The sequence below is a fragment of the Heterodontus francisci genome, chromosome 17 (assembly GCF_036365525.1).
Source record: "Heterodontus francisci isolate sHetFra1 chromosome 17, sHetFra1.hap1, whole genome shotgun sequence".
NCBI classification, from domain to species: Eukaryota; Metazoa; Chordata; class Chondrichthyes; order Heterodontiformes; family Heterodontidae; genus Heterodontus; species Heterodontus francisci.
In genome coordinates, this window is record NC_090387.1 from 90,381,075 (window position 1) to 90,407,318 (window position 26,244).

At 45.4% G+C, this 26,244-nt stretch overlaps 1 pseudogene; it reads right to left on the reverse strand.

The window, feature by feature from the left end:
• Window positions 1-11,953: 11,953 nt before the first annotated feature.
• Window positions 11,954-20,417, reverse strand: LOC137378619 (uncharacterized; annotated as a pseudogene).
• Window positions 20,418-26,244: the final 5,827 nt, after the last annotated feature.

The window sequence follows — 26,244 nt, forward strand, 5'->3', positions numbered from 1 at the left end:
TGAAAAGTGTGAGGTGATACACTTTGGAAGGAGTAATGTGACACGGAAGTATTCAATGAATAGCCTGACACTGGGAAGTTCCAAGGAACAAAGGGACCTTGGCATGTTTGTCCATAGATCTCTGAAGGCCGAAGGGCAGTTTAATAGGGTGGTGAAAAAGGCATATGGGACACTTGCCTTTATCAATCGAGGCATAGATTACAAAAGCAGGGAGGTCATGTTGGTGTTGTACGGAACTTTGGTAAGGCCACAGCTGGAGTCTTCTTTGGCCTCCTTGTCTCGAGAGACAATGGGTAAGCACCTGGAGGTGGTCAGTGGTTTGTGAAGCAGCGCCTGGAGTGGCTATAAAGGCCAATTCTAGAGTGACAGACTCTTCCACAGGTGCTGCAGATAAAATTGGTCGTCGGGGCTGTTACACAGTTGGCTCTCTCCTTGCGCTTCTGTCTTTTTTCCTGCCAACTGCTAAGTCTCTTCGACTCGCCGCGCTTTAGCCCCGCCTTTATGGTTGCCCGCCAGCTCTGGCGATCGCTGGCAACTGACTCCCACGACTTGTGATCAATGTCACAGGACTTCATGTTGCGTTTGCAGAGGTCTTTAAAGCGGAGACAAGGACGGCCGGTAGGTCTGATACCAATGACGAGCTCGCTGTACAATGTGTCCTTGGGGATCCTGCCATCTTCCATGCGGCTCACATGGCCAAGCCATCTCAGGCACCGCTGGCTTAGTAGGGTGTATATGCTGGGGATGTTGGCCGCCTCGAGGACTTCTGTGTTATCTCACTTCTGTGAGATACGGTCCTGCCACCTGATGCCAAGGATTCTCCGGAGGCAGCGAAGATGGAATGAATTGAGACGTCGCTCTTGGCTGACGTACGTTGTCCAGGCCTCGCTGCCATAGAGCAAGGTACTGAGGACACAGACTTGATACACTTGGACTTTTGTGTTCTGTGTCAGTGCGCCATTTTCTCACACTCTCTTGGCCAGTCTGGACATAGCAGAGGAAGCCTTCCCCATGCGCTTGTTGAATTCTGCATCGAGAGACAGGTTACTGGTGATAGCTGAGCCTAGGTAGGTGAACTCTTGAACCACTTCCAGAGTGTGGTCGCCGATATTTATGGATGGGGCATTTCTGATGTCCTGTCCCATGATGTTCGTTTTCTTGAGGCTGATGGTTAGGCCAAATTCGGTGCAGGCAGCCGCAATCCTGTCGATGAGTCTCTGCAGACACTCTTCAGTGTGAGATGTTAATGCAGCATCATCAGCAAAGTGGAGTTCCCTGATGAGGACTTTCCAAACTGTGTGCAATTCTGGTTGCCACATTATAGGAAGGATGTGATTGCATTGGAGGGGGTGCAGAGGCAATTCACCAAGATGTTGCCTGGGATGGAACATTTAAGCTATGAAGAGAGGTTGGATAGGCTTGGGTCGTTTTCGCTGGAGCAGAGAAGACTGAGGGGTGACCTGATCGAGGTCTACAAGATTATGAGAGGCATGGACAGGGTGGATCGGGAGCAGCTGTTCCCCTTAGTTGAAGGGTCAGTTACAAGGGGTCACAAGTTTAAGGTGAGGGGCGGGAGGTTTAAGGGGGATTTGAGGAAGAACTTTTTTACCCAGTGGGTGGTGATGGTCTGGAATGCACTGCCTGGGCAGGTGGTAGAGGCAGGTTGCCTCACATCCTTTAGAAAGTACCTGGATGAGCACTTGGCATGTCATAACCTTCAAGGCTATGGGCCAGGTGCTGGCAAATGGGATTAGGTAGACAGGTCAGGTGTTTTAATGCTTCGGTGCAGACTTGATGGCCCCAAGGGCCTCTTCTGCACTGTATTATTCTGTGATTCTGTGAAATCTGTTTAATAAGTGTCAAGGACTTATTCAACCATTTGGCAGAAACTAAGACAGTAATTTTTTGAACATCACATTGGGATCTGAGCAGTTCTGTTTTGATAAGTAGCGTATTGTAGTAAAGTTGGACCTTTTGAATATCTTAACAATAAATAAATTAGAGGAGTTTGTAGCCAATATTTCACAGGGCATGAAGGTGGGACCCTACAGATTTAAGATCTCGTCTTCTTGGGCAGTCCCTCGGGAACGAGGATGACTTTCTTCCACTCCCGGGTTGTGGGTCCTTAGGTGACTGAATAGTCTAATTCTGGATCCGCACACTCTGCCACAGGTGGGGCAGGTAGTGTTTGGTGAGGCGAGTGAATGGGATGCTCAAATTTCCGAAATTTCCTTCGCAGATGCTTCTTCTCCATTTTGGGCGGTCTCTGGCAAAAGATTCCCATGAATCAGTGGCGATGTCACATTTCTTCAGGGAGGCTTTAAGGATATCCTTGTAGCGTTTCCTCTGCCTTCCTGGTAGCCTCTTGCCGTGACGGAGCTTGGAATAGAAAGCTTGTTTGAGAGTCTTGTGTCAGGCATGCGGATGACGTCGCCCGCCCAACATAATTGACTAGCCATGACCAGTGTCTCGATACTGGGAATGTTGACCTGAGCGAGGACACTGATAATGGAGCGCCTGTCCTGCCAGTGAATTTGCAGGATCTTGCGGAGATATCTCTCCAGGGCTTTGAGATGTCTGCTGTACAGTGTCCATATTTCCGATGCATACAGGAGGGCAGGTAATACTACGGCCCTGTAGTCCATGAGCTTGGTACCAGGTTTGAGATCTAGAGTGTAAAGCACACCCCAAGGTGAATTGGCAGACATACTCAATAAGGAGTTTTGGGACTATGTCTTCTGTAATACAAGAGTTGTTTGCTGTGGGCAGAACCCTGTACAATAAAGGTTTAAAGAAAGAGTGTAAGATTGAAAGATCTTTCCAAGAAGAAACAGGAGGCGAAGGAGCAATTGTTAGAGCACTTTAGGTTAACTTGGGCAAATAATGTTCCCTGTGTGGAGACTTTAACAGAAATCAATTGGAACAAAGTGTACTGGAATTACAGAATAATCTGGCTGAGATAGAATTAGAGAGGGATGATCTGAAGAGTAGCATTAAACAAACAATGCAAGCCCTTCAGGAATTAGGGCCAAGGGGCTTGCAGCAGCTGCTTGCAGTTTTGGATGCTGAGCCAGTATCATTCAGAGAGAATTATTTAGCCCCAGTGAGGGAAATGGTGCTTTGGGTTCAATGAAGTTGTAGAGCTTGGTAATATTGCTCAAAATCTAAATGAGAACTCCCATTCATATGATGAACACTTCTGATTTGCCTTCATAGTCAGGGCACAAAACATAGCCACTCACAGGACCATGCACCTCCACAATAACAGGTGCCATCCCTTCCTCACCCCAGTCTACCATGGTTTAAGTTTGATAAGTGGTGACGACCCATTGTTTCATTACCTATAGGGGCAGAACAACGAGCAGTGTTAATAGATACAGGATTAACAGTTAGTTTAACATCTAGGGTGACACCAAATCAAATAACGCACAATGTCATTAATATCCAGGGAGTAACTGGCAAACAGTTACCATGGTGATTCAGATGGGAGAATGGTGTGGCAATTCTGAGGAGTGACTGGATGCGATGCAATGGGATAATAATTCTCTATCAGATCTATTGTATCTGGTCATCAGGAAAGTTAGCTGACCACATACAAATAATCCAGCATTCATTTTATGTGATAAAGAGAGTGGGAGTCCAGATTGACGAGACTGTGTTGAGGACTCGGGCATCCGGGGAGTTGAATTGCAACACAGTGATTGCAAAAAGCAACTTTTAGCTCTATAATAGGCCCTCTCTAAATTCTGATACTCAGGAGGTTACCCTGTCGAAGTTCAGATCTCCCACACCCCGTTTAACTGTCTCACTAATGGCTACGTGAAATGCAGCAACATCTCGAGTGCCCAGATTAATAAATAGCTTACAGCTGTCCTTACAGAGAAGTTACACTCACTGACCCATGTCCGGCAGTTCTGGGACTAATTGTGTCCAGAACTCCACACATCTTCCCCTTTACAGACCCTGCCAATCTGGTGCTAAAAGGCAAGTTTGTTGCCGTAGAGATTTGTCAATGACTAATCTGAGTGATCACACAGATTTACATTGATGGTTCCTGCTATTACATCAAGGGCTCTCTAATGCATGTCTGAATCAGTTGTTTGGTACCTGGGAGTATATGTGTGCACATATCGTTAAAAAACATAAGAACTAGGAGCAGGAGTAGGCAATTCAGCCCCTTGAGCCTGCCCTGTCATTCAATACAATCATGGCTGATCTCATCTCGGCCTCAACTCCACTTTCCTGCCCGTGTTCAGTTCTGGTCGCCTCATTATAGAAAGGATGTGGAAGCTTTAGAGAGGGTGCAGAGGAGATTTACCAGGATGCTGCCTGGACTGGAGGGCATGTCTTAAGAAGAAAGATTGAGGGAGCTAGGAGAAGCTCTCATTGCAGCGAAGAAGGATGAGGGTGACTTGATAGAGGGATACAAGATGATGAGAGGCATAGATAGAGTGGATAGCCAGAGACTTTTTCCCAGGGTGGAAAGGGCTATCACCAGGGGGCATAATTTTAAGGTGATTGGAGGAAGGTTTCGGGGAGATGTCAGAGGTAGGTTCTTTACACAGAGAGTGGTGGGTGCGTGGAATGCGCTGCCAGCGGTGGTAGTAGAAGCAGATACATTAGGGGCATTTAAGTGACTCTTGGATAGGTACATGGATGATAGTAGAATGAAGGGTATGTAGGTAGTTTGATCTTAGAGTAGGTTAAAGTTCGGCACAACATCGTGGGCCAAAGGGCCTGTACTGTGCTGTACTGTTCTATGTAACCCTTCAACCCATTACTAATTAAAAATCTATCTCCTCCTTAAATTTACTCAATGTCGTGAAATTCACTGCACTCTGGGGTAGTGAATTCCACAGACTCACAACCCTTTGAGAGAAGTAATTTCTCGTCATCTCTGTTTTAAATCTGCTACCCCTTATCCTAAAATTGGCACAGATACTCAATAAGGAGTTTTGGGATACTCCAGGAAGGACAGGACTATGTCTTCTGTAATACAAGGATTGTTTGTTGTGGATTGCCTCACAAGAGGAAACACCCTCTCTATATCTACTTTGTCAATCCCCTTCATCATCTTATATACCTCAATTAGATCTCCTCTCATTCTTCTAAACTCTAGAGAGTAAAGGCCTAAATTGCTCAATCTCTCTTCATAAGACAAATTCCTCATCCCTGGAATCAATCTAGTGAACCTCCTCTGAACTGCCTCCAATGCAACTACATCCCTCCTCAAGTAAGGGGACCAAAACTGTACACAATACTCCAGGTGTGGTCTCGCTAATGCCTTGTACAGTTGCAGCAACACTTCCCTACTTTTATATTCTATTCCTTTAGCAATAAATGCCAAAATTCCATTTGCCTTCCTTATTACCCACTGTACCTGCATACTAGCTTTCCGCGATTCATGCACGAGGACACCCAAATCCCTCTGCACCGAAGCACTCTGAAGTTTCTCTCCATTTAGATAATTTGCCTTTCTATTCTTCCGACCAAAATGGATAACCTCACACTTATCCACGTTAAACTCCATCTGCCAAATTTCACCTAACCTATCCACATCTATTTGTAAATTTCTTATTTCTTGACTGTAACTTACTATTTTAGTGTCATCTGCAAATTTGGCTATAGTACCTTCTATGCCTGCATCCAAGTCATTAATACATAACTGGAGAAAAAGAAACTTGCAGGGCTACAGGGAAGAGGTTGTGGGGTAGGGGGCAGCGGGGTGGGTGCACGTTGGGGCCGGGGAGGTGAGACAAGCTGAGTTCCTCTTGCAGAGAGCCAGCATGGACATGATGGGTCAAATGGCCTCTTCTATGCTGTAAACCATTTTGTAATTCTATGAAAGTTCTTGTGCAGCAAACTCTTTCCAGGTGAGGATTTCAAGGTGCAATGGTGATAACAGAGACAGTTGACAATGCAAGGTGATCTAATATTTATCTGCCAGACTGATGACAAAAGAAACATCAAAAATTCTAGGACATCAGTTATGGCAATCGTTAGAATTATGGACTCATGTTAAAAAGGAAAAGAGGAGGATCAGATATTAACAAACAACAGATATGACCATAAACAAACAGAAAATGCTGGCAATACTCAGCAAGTCTGTCAGCGTCTGTGGAGAGAGGAACAAAGTTAACATTTCAGGTTGATGACCTTTCTTCAGAACTGGAAAAAGTTAAAGATGTAACAGGTATAGTGATAGGGAAAGAGGGCACAGTGGGGCAGGAGAACAAAAGAGAAAGTCTGTGATCGGGTGGAAAGCAGGAAATATGACAAAAGGGATGATGGTACATGGCAAAAGGAGATAGTACAGTCAGTGTAAATGGAAATAGCAGAATCATTACCAGCAGCTGCTGTCTGAAAAAATGGGGACAGTGGTTATGATCTGAAATTGTTGAACTCAATGTTCAGTCTGGAAGGTGATAAAGTGCCTAATCAAAAGATGAGGTGCTGTTCCTTGAGCTTACATTGAGCTTCATTAGAACAGTGTAGGAGGCTGAGGACAGAGAGGTCAGAGAGTGAGTGGGATGGAAAATTAAAATGACAGGTGACCAGAAGCTCAGGATCATGCTTGTGGATGGAACGGAGATGTTCAGTAAAGTAATTAAGCAATCTGCATTTAGTCTCCTCAACGTACAGGATGCCACACTGAGCAGCGAATATAGTATACTAAATTGAAAGAAGTACAAGTAAATCGCTGTTTCACCTGAATAGAGTGTTTGGGACCCTGGATGGTGGGAAGGGAGGAGGTAAAAGGGCAGGTGTTGCAACTCCTGCATTTGCACAGGAAGGTGGCATGTGAAGGGGAGATGGGGATGTTCGGGTGATTGAAGACCGGACCAGGCTTTCTTGGAGGGAATGCTGAAAGGGGAGTGATTGGAAAGATGTGTTTGGTAGTTGCATCACCCTGGAGATAGTAGAAATGGCAGAGGATGATGCATTGATGTGGAGGCTGATAAGGTAGAAATTGAGGACAAGAGGAACCCTATTACGGTTCTGGGAGGGAGGGGAAGGGGCAAGGGCATAAGTGTTGGAAATGGGGCAGTCACAATTGTGGACCCTGTCAACTATGATGCAGGGGAACTATGGTTGATGAAAAAGGAAGATATATTGGAAGATAACATCACCAGAACAGATGTGATGGAGATGGAGAAACTGGGAGAATTTTTTTCCCTTTGTTCTTATATGTATACTGTTAAAACACTAAGTCGCCTAAACATGAAGCTATCAAAGTTTCTAAGTAAATGCATTTGGGTCTACAGATCCATAACTCTTGGGAAGACTGGGAATCTCCACAACTGGTACAACGTGCAAATGTTTGAAACTTCACTGCGATATTGGGTGCTGAAGGACTCCGTAAATATCTCCCAGAAGTGCCATGGAGTGTGTTTGTGTGAATCTAGAAGGGGAGGAGTTGATGCAGTCATCTAATAGCAGAGTCAGAAAAAGCTTAGTAACCCAAGAGCCATGGTGTTAGGGCTGGGAATACCATATTTTAGTGACTCAGCAAAGATGAATAAGACAGTGTGGGCTGGTTTAGATTGGCCAGTTTTGGACAAGATATGCATGTACATTCAGGGGGCCCAGAGAATGGTGGCCTAACTATAATGCAAAGATAATTCAAGCATATTTGGGAGCTGAGGATGATGCTCAGGGTGCACTGAATTAAAAAGTAAAAATTCCCAAAAATAGTCTGATAGTTACGAGGATCCATGGAACATTATTTAATAAAATAAGTGAGGGAATCAGTGATTGCAAAACTTTTTTTTTAGACCCTAACTGAGAGGGAAACCAGAATTGGAACAGAAATGGAACCTAAAAACTGAAACAGGAACAGAAATCAAAATTGAAACAGAAGCTGGAAAAACAACTGGGAACTGACCACAGAATCAGAGAAAAATTAAGAAAAGTTGCAGAACAGAAAGAGGCCATTCAGCCCATTGTGTCTGTGCAGGCTGAAAAACCTAGTCCCCCCCAATCTAATTCCACCTTCCAACACCTGGTCCGTGGCCTTGCTGGTTACAGCACATCAGATGCAGGTCCAGGTACCTTTTAAATGAGTTGTGGTTTTCTGCCTCCACCACTGATCCGGGCAGTGAATTCCAGTGTCAGGGGTGAGAGCTTGCCCAAGTACCCAAAAACGCCTGGAGAGTCGGCTGTCTTGTCCAAACAAGCGATCTTTATTATGAGCATGCAAGGAGAAGTCTTACTATCACGAATGGTCGTACGGGTTCTACTAGTACAATGTTTGAGCAGTTAATTTATACAGTTACAGGAGGTTTACTTGACAAGCTGTTTCTTTAATTACATCATCTTCCCATCTTACTCTCTTCCCTGATCTCATCTTTCCTTGAACATCCTTCCTTGATCATATTATTCACCTCGTCAACCTCTTAGTTAGGTTATTCATGCATTTCTCTGTATCGCACAGACAAGGTTTTCTCAAGTTTTAGCATCTTTGGTTTTATGCCAAGTCTCCCATCTGGATCCCCATAGGCCAGTCTCCCCTTACACCAGACACCCACCATCCTCTGGGTGAAAAAGCTTTTCCTCATGATTTCTCTAATGCTTCCACCAATCACCATAAATCTGTGCCCCCTGGTAATTGACCTCTCTGCTAGGGGAAACAGGTCCTTCCAGTCTATTCTATATAGATCCCTCATAATTATGTACACCTCAATTAAGTCACCCCTCAGCCTCCTCTGTTCTAAGGAAAACAACCCTAGCCTATCCAATCTTTCCTGATCGTTGCAACTTTCAGGCCCTGGCAGTATTCTTGTAAATCACCTCTGTACTCTCTCCAGAGCAATTATGTCCCTCCTGTAATGTGGTGACAAGAACTATACGCAGTACTCCAGCTGTAGCCTAACTAGCATTTTATGCAGTTCCAGCATTACATCCCTGCTTTTGTATTCTATATATCAGCTAATAAAGGAAAGTATTCCAGATGCCTTCTTCACCACTTTATCTACCTGACCTGCCACCTTCAGGGACCTGTGGACATGCACTCCAAGGTCTCTCACTTCCTCTACCTCTCTCAGTATCCTCCCATTTATTGTGTATTCCCTTGCTTTGTTTGCCCTCCCCAAATGCATTACCTCACACTTTTCCGGATTCAATACCATTTGCTGCTTTTCCGCCAACTCAACCAATCCATTGATTTCATTCTGGCGTCTACAGCTATCCTCTACATGGCCAATTTTTGTGTCATTTAAAAATTTTCCAATCATGCCTTCCACATTTAAGTCCATTTAAGACCAGATAAATGGAGACAGTGTCCTCCCCAGATTAGGCAGATGAGACAAATCAGGCAGGAGTGAATCGCTGGAAAGCTGAAGAAAGTGAAGCAGTTTCTGTTACTTGAAGTAGCCGACTAACAAGACTCAGCCATACAGTGCACAGGTGGTCACTGCAGGACTTGGATAAAGGGAAGACTGGTAAATCCATGCCATCAAGACTGTTGTGAGCAGAGCTGTGGGGGTTCTGGAGAAGTGAGCCTTGTGGTGAAGACCACACCCATGGAGTTCGGATGAGAGGGAACTGCTGTTGGAAGAAGACCAGAGGCTAAATCCTTCAAGAAAGAAGCTGAAAATATATCTGAGGAGCTTCAGAAATGTGCAGAATTGTGTGACTGTAATTTGGTGCCATATATGCTGGATGGACTGCCCAGTGAAAACGTGAGACCCATCTCTGTTGTATCTGATCGTTAAGGTGTAATTTGTAATACATGGACCGTGATCTGTCTGTTACTTCATGTTTAATTTATGTTGGTTTTGGTTTGAGTATTAAAGTAAAATTTATAAAAGTGAAAGCTTGTCCGTTTGGTTTCGTTTCCTAAATTGGGGTCAATCGATGGATTATTTTGGTTTGTTGGTGGTCTTCACAGGGATCATAACAAAATTGGGGGCTCATCCGGGTTCGGATCGTTCATGAAGAGGCTGTGAAATAGGTTCTCTGGGATTTTCCAGTGTTTAAACAAACAAGATTTTGCATTTACTCTGGCTGGGTTCAGTGGGAAATCAACATGAGTGCCATCAATGTACAAGAACTTGTTAGGAGGGGAGATTGACTGTCACTATATTGCAGCAGTTAAAAAAAGATGGATTTGATCACGATATTGACATAATTGGAAGTTAGTGTAAGCCCAGGGGCTAGGAAAGCAGAGATAATTCAAGAATTGGTTCCTTGCTTGAAGTTTGAGGAAGAAACAAATGTTTCTGCTGTTACAGTCAGGTGAGGAAAGGGTCTGAGGCCTACCTTTTGCCCCTTCTCTGATTTGGCCATACAGGGTTTATCCTTTTTTAACACAGTGATTGAACTTATCACCTCAGTGAGTACTTGCTCCTGTTCCTCTAATATAATTTGCAAAAGAACCAATCAGACAAGATGTAAATTTATTAATCTTAACAGTCTAAACTGGTTAAAATTACTATAAATACACTATGCATTCATGTACACATTCACGTGAGTCACACACACAAACAATAGATTACAGAAATAAAAACGGGCGGCACAGTGGCACAGTGGTTAGCACCGCAGCCTCACAGCTCCAGCGACCCGGGTTCAGTTCTGGGTACTGCCTGTGTGGAGTTTGCAAGTTCTCCCTGTGTCTGCGTGGGTTTCCTCCGGGTGCTCTGGTTTCCTCCCACAGCCAAAAGACTTGCAGGTTGATAGGTAAATTGGCCATTATAAATTGCCCCTAGTATAGGTAGGTGGTAGGGGAATATAGGGACAGGTGAGGTTGTGGTAGGAATATGGGATTAGTGTAGGATTAGTATGAATGGGTGGTTAATGGTCGGCACAGACTCGGTGGGCCGAAGGGCCTGTTTCAGTGCTGTATCTCTAAAATCTAAAAAAAAACATCTCTGGTGATTGGAGTAGAGTCTGGATTAAATGGAATTTAAATACATTTTATCAGTCCCAGAGTCCTCAGTTGAAATTTTAGTCCTGAAGTTCTCACTGGGCCACATGCACAGTTATGGGCTTGCTTCTCAGGCTCTGGAAGGCAGAAGAGGAGGTTTGATCCTTGTCTCCTAGTTGTTGGCTCTGGCGGTCTGACTGAAGAGAGAGAGAGAGAGAGAGCTGCTTCATTGTTGACTTTTTTCAGTTTCTCTCCTCTGCTTTCTGTGTGATAAAGCTTACAGTTTCCCCAGAACTGCACAAGCAGTCACATGGCATTACCAAACCTCTTTGTGGTGTTCATGAGGTCCTTCTGGAATCTTCTCTGAGATACAAGGCTATACCCCTCTAGCTGTCCAGTCACACTTGGTGGATGTTGGTTCTTTCAAAGTCAATGGATATCGATGGCCCCTGACAACTGTATTAATAAGGTCATTTCAGGTAATTTAATCAGAGAGCACTGACTAGGTTGAGTCAGTTGTATTGTTTCCAGTCTAATCTATTGGTGTTTCAAATGTAAATTGAAGTGGCCATCTTGGCTGCCAGTTTACTTTTTAAAAACATTATTTGTAAGAATTTCCAGTAAAAGTCTCAGGCAAGGTTCCAACTGATGAAATTAATATTTCCCATTTGGCATGTAGGGTTTTCATGATACTGCTAATATTCAAGTAGAACTAGCCAAAATTGAATCAGAAAAAGAAAGAGAAAGGGAAAGGAGGCAATTCGAATTCGAGAAGCTGAGTTTGGAAAGAGAAGAGAAAAACACAGAGAGGAAAGGGAAAAGGAAGGAGACAGACAATTTGAATTGAGAAAACTGGAATTTGAACTAGAGAGGATGAAACTGGGAAGGGAAGAGAAAGTGGTGGTTGGGGGCGGGGGGGAGGTGTGGGGTGCGAATTGAGGAGATCCTAGTTGAACCTGGCAAAGAATTTAAGCTTGCTACTTAAATTTAGTGAAGAGGGAGTAGAAATTTACTTCGCACCATTTGGGAAAATTACCATGAATCTGGAGTGGCCAAAATCATCTTGGCCAATGCTCCTACAGAGTACTTTCATAGAGAAAGCTTTGGAGATGTACTCATCCCTTTCAAATGAGCACTCACTCGACTGCTCTCAATGCCTATGAGTTGGTACCAGAGGCTTACAGACAAAAATTTAGGGATTTAAAAAAGAAACAGGGGCAGACATTTTTGGATTTTGCTAGAATGAAATAAATTGTGTTTGATAGGTGATACAGATCGATAAAAATTGCACAAGATTTTGAGAGCATGAGGGCAGTAATTCTGATGGAAAAATTCGAAAGAAACTTTTCTTTTCAGGAATAAGTTCCCACCCGGAAAAACGTAAAAGAAGGGATTCCGCAGTAAAGGCAGTTAATTACAAATTGACCCTACCCGCAGTTGGTACAATCTTTGGAAACTTTCAGAGAAGTTGGAGAAATAGGAAGGTTGATAATGACGAAAGATCTGGTTTGACTGAGAAAAATGACAAAAGTAAAGACAGACACACTCAGCTTAGTGAAAGGGAAAGCCAGGAGGAAAGGTTTGGCTAGAGGGTACTGACCTGCTATTTCTTTCATAAGAAGGGACATGTGAAGGCCAAGTGTTGGAAGTGGAAAAACAAGCCCTCTGCATTTGTACAGTCAAAGGGTGTTTCTACAGGAGATCGTGACTTGGCTGATAATGTTCACGACAAGCAGGTCAGTACTCCCACGTTCGCTCATAGAGTTGGCGTGGATGGCACTGTCAGTGCCGTTTTACACCAGCAGATCCTTCCAGGCTGGAACAGCTGACACCACCTATATATCCATCGCTGTATCTGGGAGGTCGCAGAGGCTCTGTACACCAAGAAAGGGAACTTCATTGTATTCTCTCTAAACACAGAGAAACAGGAGGAATGGGCATGTGACTTTGCCAGGATAGTGGGATTCCCAATAGGGCAGGGAGCCATCGACTACATGCACATGGCCGTGTCTTAATAGGGTGATGTACCAAAACCGTAAGACGTACCACTCACACAATGTGCAGTTGGTGTGCAACCATGCGCTTTATCCTTCCAGCAGTCATAATGCTTTCATCCTGCGCCAGTCCTCAGTTCCAGTCATCTACGAGCCAAAGACGTTGAACCAGAGGGTGGCTACCTGTTGTCAAAGGCTATCCACTGTAGACAAGGCTAATGACTCCCCTTCACAACCCCACTACAGATTATCAGTGCTCATACAGTACTTTAACAGTTTCCACTTTCCTGGCAGTAACAGTCTTCCCTTCATGGAAGTCAATCTCTACACCTCCATCTCCCACCAGGATGGTCTGAGGACTGTCCACTTCTTCCTTGAACAGAGAAACCTGGCTGAACTTGTTCTCACATTGAACAACTTCTCCTTTAATTCACTCATTTCCTCAAAATAAAAGGTGTTGCTGTGGGAACCTGCATGGGTCCTAGCTATGCCTGCCTTTTTGTGGGATATGTGGAACATTCCTTGTTCAGGTCCTACTCAGGATCCCTCCCTCACCTATTTTTTCTGCTACATTGTTGTCTGCATCAGTGCTGTTTCATGTTCTTGCCCTGAACTGGAAAATTTCATCAACTTTACTTCCAATTTCCACCCTTATCTCACCTTCACATGGTCCATCTCCAACTTTTCCCTTCTCTTTGGCAACTTGTCTGTCTCCATTACTGGGGATAGGCAACAACAACAACTTACATTTATATAGTGCCTTTAATGTAATGAAATGTTCCAAGGCACCTCACAGGAGCATTATAAAACAAAGTATGACACCAAGCCACAAAAGGAGATACAAGGTCAGATGACCAAAAGCTTCATCAAACAGGTACGTTTTAAAACATGTCTTAAAAGAGGAAAGCAAGGTAGAGAAGCAGAGAGGTGTAAGGAGGGTATTCCAGAGCTTGGAACTGAGGTAACTAAAACCATGGCCACCAATGGTGGAGCAATTAAAATCAGGGATGCACAAGAGGCTAGAATTAGAGGAGTGCAGATATCTTGGAGGGTTGTGGGGCTGGAGGAGATTACAGAGATAGGAAAGGGTGAGGCCATGGAAGGATTTGAAAACAAGGATGAGAATTTTAAAATCAAGATGTTTCTTGACCATGAACCAATGTTGGTCAACGAGCATAGGCATGATAGGGGATTGAGGGGAATGCGACTTGGTGCGAGTTAAGACACGGGCAGCAGAATTTTGGATAACCTCAAGTTTACGGAGAATAGAATGTGGGAGACCAACCAGGAGTATGTTGAAATGGTCAAGTGCAGAGGTAACAGATGAATGAGGGTTTCAGCAGCAGATGAGCTGAGATAGGGGCAAAGTCGGGTGATATGGAGGTGGAAATAGGCAGCCTTAGTGATGGCACAAATATGAGGTCTGAAGCTCATCTCAGGGTCAAATATGACACCAAGCTTGAGAACAGATTGGCTTAATCTCAGACTGTTGCCAGGGTGAGGGATGGAGTCAGTAGCTAGGGAATGGAGTTTGGAGCGGGGACTGAAAACAATTGCTTTAGTCTTCCCAGTTTTTAATTTGAGGAAATTTTGGCTCATCCAGTACTGGATGTTGGATAAGCAGTCTGATAACTTAGCAATAGTGGAGGAGTCGCAAAAAGTGGTGGTGAGGTAGAGCAGAGTGTTGTCAGCAGACATGTGAAAACTGGCGCTGTGCTTTCAGATGATGTTGCCAATGGGGAGCATGTAGATGAGAAATAGGGGGATCAAGGATAGATCCTTGAGAGATACCAGAGGTAACGGTGCAGGAGCAGGAAGAAGAGCCATTGCAATTGATTCTCTGGATATGATTAGATATATAAGAATGGAACCAGATAAGAGTAATCCCACCCAGCTGGACAACAGTGGAGAGGCGTTAGAGGAGGATAGTGTGATCAACCACGCCAAAGGCTGCAGACAGGTCGAAAAGGATGAAGAGGAAAATTTACTTTTAACATTGTCACGTAGGATGTCATTTATGACTTTGATAAGAGCTATTTTGGTACTGTGGTGGGGTGGAACTCTGATTGAAAGGATTCAAGCATGGAGTTCCGGGAAAGACGGGAATGGATTTGGAAGGCGACAACACATTCAAGGACTTTGGAGAGGAAAGAGAGGTTGGAGATGGGACAGTAGTTTGCAAAGGCACTGGGGTCAAGGGTTGGTTTTTTGAGGAGGGGGTGATGATGACAGATATAAAGAACAGAGGGACACACCTGAAGAGAGAAAACCATTTACAATATCGGCTAACAGGGGGACCAGGAGGGGAAGTTGGGTGGTCAACAGTTTAGTGGGAATAGGATCAAGGAAGCAGACAACTGGTCTCATGGACAAGATGAGCTCAGAGAGGGCATGAGGGAGATAGGGGAGAGGAGAGCGGGGGGCAGCATTATAGGAAGTTTGGCCAGGTGGGGTCGTGAAAGGGAGAAGCATGGTAGAAGCCACTGATCGGATGGTCTCGATCTTAGTGGCAAAGAGGGCCGTGAGCTCCTCGCACTTACTGTTGGAGCTGAGGTTGAAGGGGACGGGGAGAGGAGTTTAAGAAGACAGTTTGCAATAGAGAAAAGAAACAGGGTTATGGGCATTTCAGGATGATTCTGGAATAGTGAGCAGTTTTAGCAGATGACAGCAGGACCCAGTAGTGTTGAAGAGGTCCAGCCAAATCTGGTGATGGATGGCTAAATCAGTTGTCCCCCAGATGTTTTAAGTCTGCGTCCCTTGGACTTAAGGGAGCGGAGATGAGGGCCATACCAGGGGGAACAGCCAGGGTGAGAGAGACGATTTATCTTTTTATTGTAGACTGGCTGATCAAAGGTGAAGGTGAGGGTACAGTTGAGCAAATCAGTTTCTGCAGAAATGTTGTAGCAAACAGAAGGCCAAAGGCTAGACCATTGAGATTTTGAAATTGCAGTTGTAAGTGAATGGGGGGATACTTTTTCCCAGGGACGGATACAGAATGAGGTCCACTTGGGGCGTGGATGGAGGAAGTGGGTGGAAAGTGATACAAGGAAGTAATCAGAGATAGCCCTAACTTTAATTGATATGATGGCACTCATAAGACCATGTGAGATGGCAAGGCCAAGGGGGTGACCATGAAATGGGTTGTGAGTTTACATGGAGGGTGAGATTTAGGGAGGACAAGAGGGCAGTGAACTCAAAGGAGAGAACATGATGTGTTGAGTTGGAGATTGAAATCACTGAGGATGAGAAGTTGTTCAGTGCAGAGACTGAGTGAGGGAAGCAGTGAAGATATCCAATGATAACATTTTTATCGTACTTGGGAGGGTAGTAGAGAACGATGATTTTGAAAGAGAGGTGGGTGCTTGAAGGAGGAGAAAGTGCCAGAGGCGTAGGGGGTCAGGCCAAGGTGTGATCTAGTTAAAAATGCCACACTGCCACTGCAATGGTCCTGGTGGGGCAAGTGATGCAATATGTAGTCAAGCGGAGAGACTTCATTAAGTGGCAAGGTGTTATCACCCCTCACCCAGGTTTCCGTTAAGGCCATGTTGTCAATGCAATCATCCACAATAGGTTGATGGATGGCAAGGGCCTTGTTCACATTTGAATGGACATTCTGGAGGGAGATGTGTAGAGGGGTGATCCGCTGGTAGAGTCCAGTAGGGTCAGTAGGAGTGGTGAGTTGGACAGGAAGAAGATTGGCAAGATTAGCCTCCAGCAGGCACACTGGGCATGAAGATCGACGAGAGAGTGGGATGGGACAATTGGGGTTGCTGCTCATAATGAGCCAGTGGCGAGTGCCTCGATGAGCCCATTGGAGGTTGCTGAGAAAAGCACAGAGGGAAGCTCTAGGCTTATCTAATTGGAAGTCAAGCCTGGGATGAAGGCAAGAGAGCAGGAAGGTCGAGGAGTACTGAAGAATTGGGATAGCGAATTGGAGGACAGTGTATCTGAGAGTGGAGAAATGAAAGGAGACATGACAATAGAAGAGAGTCTAGGAGGTGTAAAGAGAAAGATAAAATGTGGAAATGGATTGATGGGCTCAGACCTGGAGCGGCAGCCAAAATACACATGAAGATGGACTCAGGGAGAGCTCAAGCTACTGAGATCATAAGAAATAGGAGCAGGAATAGACCATCCAGCCTGTTGAGCCTGCTCCACCATTCAATCAAATCATGGTTGATCTGACTGTGGCCTGAACCCAACTTTCCTGTTGGCCCTGCATAACCCTCGACCAAACCCTAGATCAAAGATCTGTCTAACTCAGCCTTGAATATATTCAATGACCCAGCCTCCCTGCTCTCTGGGGAAGAGAATTCCAAAGATTATCAACCCTCTGAGAGATGAAATTCCTCCTCATCTCTGTCTTAAAAGGGAGACCCCTTATTTTGAAACTGTGCCCCCCTAGTTCTAGATTCCTCCACGAGGGGAAACATCCTCTCAGCATTTACCCTGTCAAGCCCCCTCAGAATCTTATACATTTCAATAAGATCACTTCTCATTCTTCTAAACTCCAATGAGTATAGTCCCAAACTGCTCAAACTTTCCTCATAAGACAAGCCCTTCATCCCAGGAATCAGCCAAGTGAACCTTCTCTGAACTGTTTCCAATGCAAGTATATCCAACCTTAAGTAAGGAGACCAAAACTGTACACAGTGCTCTGGGTGTGGTCTCACCAATGCCTTGTTGAGTTGTAGCAAAACTTCCCTACTTTTATTCTCCATTCCCCTTGCAATAAAGGCCAGCATTCAATTTTCCTTCCTAATTACTCGCTGTACCTGCATGCTAACTTGTTGTGATTCATGTACAAGGACCCCCAGATCACTATGTGCTGCAGCATCCTGCAGTCTTTCTCCATTTAAATAATATTCTGCTTTTCTATTCCACCCGTCAAAGTGGACAACCTCACATTCTCCCACATTATACTCCATCTGCCAAACTTTTTCCCACTCACTTAACCTATCTACATTCCTTTGCATCCTCCTTTTGTCCTCCTCATAATTTGTTTTCCTACCTAGCTTTGTATCGTCTGCAAATTTGGCTACAATACACTCGGTCCCTTCATCTAAGTCATTAATATAGACCATAAATAATTGAGGTCCCAGCACTGAGCCCTGTGGCACTCCACTAGTTACAGTTTGCCAACCTGAAAATGCCCCATTTATCCCGCCTGTCTGTTTCCCGTCATTTCGCCAGCCCTCTATCCATGCTTATATAGCACTCCAACGCTATGAGCTCTTATCTTGTGTAGTAACTTTTTATGTGACAACTTATCACTGCATTTACTGGTTCCCCTATATCCTCAAAGAACTCAACTAAATTTGTCAAACACGATTTCCCTTTCATGCCTTAATAATGAATTCCAACATTTTCCCAATGACAGATGTTAGGCTAACTGGTCTATAGTTTCCTGCTTTCTGTCTTTCTCCTCTCTTGAATAAAGGTGTTACATTTGTGGTTTTCCAATCTGCTGAGACCTTTCCAGAATCTAGGGCATTTTGGAAGATTATAACCAATGCAGATGCAGACCATCAGGTCCAGGGGACTTGTTAGCCTTTAGTCCCATTAGTTTTCAGAGTACATTTTCTCTAGCAATCGTGATTGTTTTAAGTTCCTCCCTCCCTTTTGCCTTTTGATTTTCTGCTATTCTTGGGATGCTTTTTGTGTCTTCTACTGTGAAGCCAGTTACAAAATACTTGTTCAAAGTTTCCCGTTATTAATTCCCCAGTCCCATCCTCTGAGGGACCAATGCTTACTTTAGCAACTGTTCTCCTTTTTATATAATTCATAACTTGCAATAAATATTTATTCCCTTAAAAAATAAAAATCTCCAACCGTGGTCCAACTGTGGCTAACAAGAGAAGTTAATGACAGTATTAGCTTAAAAGACGCGGCTTGTAATGTTGCCAAAAACAGCAGTAAGCCTGAGGATTGGGACGATTTTAGAATTCAGCAAAGGATGACCTAGAAATTGATAAACAGAGAAAAAAATAGAATGAGGGTAAACTAGCAAGAGACATAAAACACATTGGAAAAGCTTCTATAGGTATGAAGAGAGGAAGAAATTAATGAAAGTAAACGTGGGCCCCTTACAGGCAGAGACAGGTGAAACTGTAAATGGGAATAAGGAAATGGCAGAGACATTAAACAAATACTTAGTATGTGTCATCATGGTAGAAGACAGGAAAAAAATCCCAGCACTATTGGGGAACTATGGGTCTAGTGGAAATGAGGAACTTAGGGATATTATTATCAGTAAAGAAATAGTACTGAAGAAATTAATGAGACTTAAAGTCAACAAATCTCCTGGAGCTGATGGCCTATATCATTGGGTTTTAAAAGAGCAAGCTACAGAGATAGTGGATGCATAGGCTTTGATTTGCCAGAATTCCTTAGATTCTAGAACAGTCCCCATGGATTGGAAGGGAGCAAACATAAGCCCATTATTCAAGAAAGGAAAGAGGAAGAAAACAAGGAACTACAGGCCAGTTAGTCTGACATCAATTGCAGGGTAGATGCTAAAATCAATTGTTAGGGACATGGTAACATAGCACTTAGAAAATCATAATAATATTAGGCAGAGTCAACAAGAATTTATGAAAGGGAAATGACGTTTGACAAATCTAGTAGTGTTTTTTGAAGTTGTAACTAGCAGAGTAGATAAGAGGGAACCACTGAATGTAGTATATTTAGATTTTCAAAAAGCATTCAGTAAAGTGCCACACAAAAGGTTATTAGACAAAATTAGGGCTCATGGGTTTGCAGACAGTATATTAGCCAGGATTCAGAACTGATTAAAAGAAAGAAAACAGAGAGTAGGAATAAATGGGTCATTTTCAGTTCAGCAGGCAGTAACGAGGTACCACAAGGATAAGAGTGAAGAAGTCTTGCTGCAAAAGTGCAGGGTTTTGGTGAGATCAGACCTGGAGTACTGTGGATAATTTTGGTCTCCTTACCTAAAGAAGAATATTCATTGTTTAAGCGCTATACCTCCATTGGTGTGGGTGACCCGGAACATTCTTTGTTCCAGTCCAGTCCAGTCCCCTCCATCACCTTTTTGGGCACTTTGTGGACTGTATCGCTGCTGCTTCCTGTTCTCGCCCCGAACTAAAAGATTTCATCAGCATTACTTCCAATTTCCACCCCTCTATCACCTTCATACTATTGAGCTCCGATTTTTCCTTTCCTTCCCTTGACTTCTCTATCTCCATTTCTACGGTTAGGCTGTTGATCAATATCTACTGTAAATCCACTAACTCCCACAGCAACCTTGTTTACTGTTCCTCCCATCCTGCTTCCTGTAAGGACTCAATTCCATTCTCCCAGTCTCTCCATCTCTCTCACATCTATTCTGATGATACCACCTTCCACATTAGTGCTTCTGATATGTATTCCTATTTTCTCAATCAAGGATTCTCTGTCACCATGGCTGACAGAACTGTTGACAATGTCCCCCCCTATTGCTGACAATTCTGCTCTCACCTCCCCTCCCTTCCTCCCAGAACCACAATAATGGCTCCCATTATCCTCACCTTGCACCCCTCCAGCCTCATTTCTGCCATCTCCGTTGTAATTCTACCACCAAACACATCTTCTCCTCCCCTTTCGGCATTCTGAAGGGACAGTTCCCTCAATGGTACCCACTGTTTAATCACCCCCAACAGCCTCTCCCCTTCCTATAGCACCTTCCCATGCAAGTGCCCAAAACGCAACACCTTAGGTGCCTCTACCTCTTTCTTAAGTTTGGAAACTGAGTATTACAATTGATACAATCTCACACTAAATCCAACACCTTTATTGAGAATTTTAAGCAAGACAGTTTCAATTAACTCATACAGTTACCCTTTCAACGATCAATCTGAGATGACTGCAGTCGCTTAGGAGTGATATTTGACAGAGGTCTTCCTGCTTGGTTCCCTGGGACTCTTCCCAACAATATGTATCTTCTGTGTAAGTGGGGGCACTGAATACAAAAACAAGGCAGTCAACCTAAACCTTTACAAATCTCTGGTTCGGCCTCAGCTATAGTATTGTGTCCAATTCTGGGCACCACACTTTAGGAAGGATATCAAGACCTTGGAGAGGATACAGAGGATGATATCAGGGTTTAGGGAGTTCAGTTATGTGGAGAGATTGGAGAAGCTGGGATTGTTCTTGTATGAGAAGGTTATAGGGAGACCTTTATTCAAAATTGCGAAGAATATTGATAGAGCAAGTAGGGAGAAACTATTTCTCTGGCAAGCGGTTGGTAATTGGAGGTCATCGCTTAAAACTCATTGGCAAAAGAACTGGCGAATGAGGAGAAATTTCTTCTTACAGAGGGTTGCTAAGGTTTGAAACACACTCGCAGAAAGCGTGGTGATATTCGATTTGATAGAAACTTTTAAAATGCAATTGGACATTTACTCAAAGAGAGGCAAGTTGCAGGGTTAGGGAGAAAAACTGGAGTGTGGGACTAAATTGTCAGGCACTTTCAAGGAGCCAACACAAGAGTGGCAGCCCAAATGACCTCCTTCTGTGCAGTAAGATTTATGATTCTACAAGATGCAATAATGGTAGAAACATTCTGGCAGTGTAATGGACACAGTTCCAGGTTTCATTTGAAGGGTTTTGGTGATTGGTGACAATCTTCACCAGAAGCAGAAGTGAATGTGGCTGTCATGGCAACGAGAGCCAATAGGAGAAGGTGAGTAACTGGCAGTGTGCTGACAGTAGGGGGCAGTGGTGCACCACATTAGAAACATGCAGTCCCTCATTGGCCAGAATGCTACCAATGAACAGGCAGCTTATCATTTAAGCAAATTAAATGATGGTCACATAAAGGGGAAGGACACAGACCGGTTGCCTGACCTAACTCTGTGATATAGATTCCTTAATTTCCTGGCAGGTTTCCTGTTCTAAAGTTATTCCTCCTGGCAGGAGAGAGAGCATGATCAGTGGCCTTTGATCCTGTTCCAGGTACGTTTTGAGTAAAATGGCTGTAACCAATTCTAGAGCTTCAGGCCAGGAAGTGCGTAACACCGTCCGGGTGGTGGTGAAGGATAATGGAGGAGGTGCACCCATTGACAGCGCCTTCTTCATTAAGAAAATCCTTATTAATTGCTGTGGATTCCAAGCTGCAGGCATCTTCTGCTTGCAGGACTTCCCCAGCAGTGGGTATTTCGACGTGACATTCAAGAATGTGGCGGGATGCATCAAGTTCCTGAAGGTATTCAAGGAAAGGGGAAACCAGGCGCCGCGTCGATCCTCACAGTGGAGCCACTCTTCACGCTGCCATTGCAACGTGACCGGGTGGTGACAATCCACCTCTACAACCCCCATGTTCCTGTCGTGGATGTACTCACCTTCCTCACCAGGTACATTGAGGTGGCCAGGAGCAGTACTGATGTCAAGGACCCATTTGGGATTTGGACCAGCAAGCGGCAGGTCAAGGTGACCTTGAAGGTCGATGCCAATGGAGCCATCATCCATCCTCCCTCCAGCTTCGCTATCAGGGGAAGTCGAAGCTTCTTGGTCTACGCCGGGCAGCCCAGAGGCTGTCATACCTGCGGCAGATCTGGTCATGTGGCAGCGAACCGCAGCACAGTCGTCTGCAAGAACTGCAAGAAGGAAGGCCAGCAGACCAAGGACTGTAAACCGAGTAAGTGCTGCAACCTGTGCAGTGGGGCAGACCATCTCTACAAGACCTGCCCCAAACGCTGCCTCAGTTATAGTCAGGCAGCAAAGTCCAAGGAAAGGCCGGAAGAAGGAACGGTGAACGTGTCTGGTGCTGGGAGGGAGACAAGCAATCCTCCCTGCAGCGAGGAAAGTCTATCTGAGAAGGAGAAGAAAGGAGAGGCAGCTGCTACCAGCAACCCATCACCTACCGCGTGCCTGGAAACTCCTCCTCTACAGCCAGAATCAATGGAGGTGGAGGCAGCAGATGGACAAACTGGTCAGTGGCAAGTGGTCAAAAGGAAAACCACAAAGAAGAAGCCTCCAGAAAAGGAACAGGTTGCCACACAAACAAGTGGCAAGAGGAGGCTACTGCCTGAGACAGACTACAGCAGCTGCTCCTCACTGGACGAGGAAGGGCTGGAACGACGGCACCTGCAAAAGAAGTGGCAGAACTCAAAGGAGCTGGAAGAGAAAGCCCCCTAGCTCCGGGACACTGGAAGCTGTGACGCACCCAACGCGCCCCAACCCCACAGTGCCAAACCAAGCGAGATGCCCAACGCACCCCAGCTCTGGGAGACCGAGAGCAGCGAAGCATCTGGTGCACTCCAGCTCCGGGAAACAGGAGCAGTGATGTCTTCGAGGAGGGACAGAGGGGAAAGACACCACCAGCACAGGACAGCCCAGGCGTTGCTGCCTACAAGACCCCCCCCCTCTGATGTCTCCCCAGCAGAACAAACTCCACCCCACCCCCACCCCCCCCGAATAACCAGGAGGGGTTTCTGAGCCCAATGAATGTGAAACAGCTTGTGTACACTATGGGTATGCAGGAACATACCCAAGGACTGGGACTAGCAAGGACACCTGGTGTGGTAAGCAACACCAAATTTTAAAATGGGTATAAAGATTGCTTCCATTAACATGTGTCGCATTAAATCCACTACGCAATGTGTTTTCACCTTGGACTACCTCGGTAGCCGACCTGCTGTTTCTGCAGGAGTGTGGAATTCCGCAACTCAGTAGCTACAGGCAATGGTCGCAATGGTCACAGTATTCTAGCACACACAACCGCAAGAAAACCTGTATTGAATTGGTCCCATGGGCCATCGATCTGGTCAGGGGGAAATGATTCCCGTTCCTCTGGCCTGGGTATTCTGCTGTGGGGAGGCAGCTTCACTATCTCCGAAGTTAAGGAGTTGGTGGGCGGTCACCTCTTCATAGCAGATGTAATCATCGTTGATCAACGTGTACACTCCAGCTCAATGCAGCGAGTGGCTGACCGTCCTCCAGCATCTCCCACTGCTGCTGGTGACATCCAGGCTGGTCATTCTTGGCAGTGACTTCAACTGCATCCTCGATGCATCTGGATGATCCGGCAGTGACGACAACAAACTGGACATGATGTCCAGACTCCTGATGGAAACAGTAAAAGATGCCAAGCTGCACAATGTCTTCAGCAAACCTGCAGATGGAGCGCTGCATGGATACACCTGGTCAAGACCGGACGTGTCTGTCCGTTCCAGGATTGACTTCCTGTTTGTGCCCCGTGTATTTACGGTCAGACCCAACAACGTCAAGCCAGTGTTCTTCTCTGACCCCTGCTTCTTACTGGCTAACTGTCACTTACTGGACGACCAGAAGGTTGGCAGGGGGACATGGAAGCTGAATGTTACACTGCTAAACCCAGAGAACATTGAAGAACTCAAAAGGGATTACAAAGATTGGAGAACCGTGAAACCCCTCTTTGAGTCTCCAGTGCACTGGTGGGAAGTGATCAAGGCGAATATCAAAAGGTTCTTTATCTTCGAAGGTATTCAAAGGATGAGAGAGAGACAGAGGGAAATGTCCCGACTCCAGAAAAGAATGCAAAATCTGCTCCGGCTGCAGTCGATGGGGGTCGAGGTTAAGGAGGATCTCCAAGAGGTGCACCAAAAACTGGAAGGAGTGAGTAGCCATGGTACACCATAAACAGAGCATGTGGGAGCAGTGTTCTTTCTCCATTGTAAGAACCTGGTCATCAGAGCCAGCAGGCCTCGCTCTTTGCCACGGAGGCCTCCAGGATCATCTTCCAATCCAGAGTCAGCTCCGCTAAGCAGGATGAGACGTGCTCGCGTTTCATCTTTCAAAAGGTACACAGAGAGAGCTCTGTGATCAGCAGCCTGAAGGTAAAGGATGACTCAGTAATGTCATTGCAGTCTGACATACCAAGGATTAGCTAATCCTTTTATGCTGGGCTGTACGACGTAAAGCCTATGGACAGCACAGCCGCCCAGTCCTTCACGGAGGTCTTAGATGACAGCATGAGGGAGAATCTGGACAAACCACTAACTCTGGACAAGCTGACAAAGGCCGACAGGTTCTCTGATATGAGTAAAACTCCCGGAAGCGACGGCTTACCGGTTGAGTTGTATTTGGCCCTGTGGGACTGGGTCGGCCCAGACCTGCTAAAAGTGTACAAGAGCATGCTTCTGGCCGGCAGCATGTCAGCATCTATGAGGAAAGGCATTATCACCCTCATCTACAAGCGGAAGGGGGAGAGGGCGGGAATCAGAAATTGGCGGTCCATTTCACTGCTAAGTGTAGACTACAAGATTCTATTCAAAGTCGTCGCCAGTCAGGTCAAGTCTGCTCTGGAGTTGGTGATCCACCCTGACCAGACCTGTACTGTACCCGGCAGGAAGATCTCCGATAGTCTCACACTACTCAGGGATACGATCGCCTATGTACGGGACAGAGGGATGGACACCTGCCTCCCCATCAAGCTTGGACCAGGAGAAGGTTTTTGACAAGATATCACACACATACATGATGGACGCACTCTCCAAAATGGGGCTTGGGGAGGGAACCCGAAATTGGATCAAACTGCTCTACACAAACATCAGTAGCGCAGTCTCAATCAATGGGTGGGAATCAGAAAGTTTCCCGATCCAATCTGTCCTCTCTCCCCTGTCTTTGTTGTTGTGTCAAACCTTTTGCTGAGTCCATTAGGAAGAATATGGGCATAAGAGGAATGACAATCCCACGCAGTGGAAGCAGTCAGGTCAAAGCCTCCCTGTACATGGATGACGTCGCCGTCTTCAGTTCGGATCTGCTGTTCGTTCGCAGGCTGATGAGCATCTTTGACCAGTTTGAACTGGCCTCGAGAGCCAAAGTTAACCACGGCAAGAGCGAGGCCCTGTTCTTTGGGAACTGGGCTGACCGATCCGTTGTCCCTTTCACCGTCAGGTCAGACTACCTGAAGGTGCTCGAGATATGGTTCGGAAGGGCTGGGGCATGCACCAAAAACTGGAAGGAGTGAGTCGCCAGGGTACAACATAAACTGAGCATGTGGGAGCAGTGTTCTCTCTCCATTGTAAGAACCTGGTCATCAGGTGCAAGGTGATCACATTGTTGCTGTATGTGGTGCAGGTCTGGCCCATACCCCACTCCTGTGCCGTGGCAGTCACCTGAGCCATCTTCTGCTTTATCTGGAGATGCAAAATGGACGGGGTCCAGAAGGACACAATGTTTAAACCTCTGGATAAAGGTGGAATAAACATACCCAACCTCGCCCTCATCCTGATGACTACTTTCATGTGTGGCTGGATAAAGCTATGCGTAGAGCCCCAGTAGGCAAACACCATGTGTCACTACGTGCTGAGGTTCTATCCGTCCCCGGAACATTCCATTCAGTTGGACTGTGCCGTACCACCTATCCTTCGAAGAAAAGTTTGTACAGAAAAACACCTTTGATCA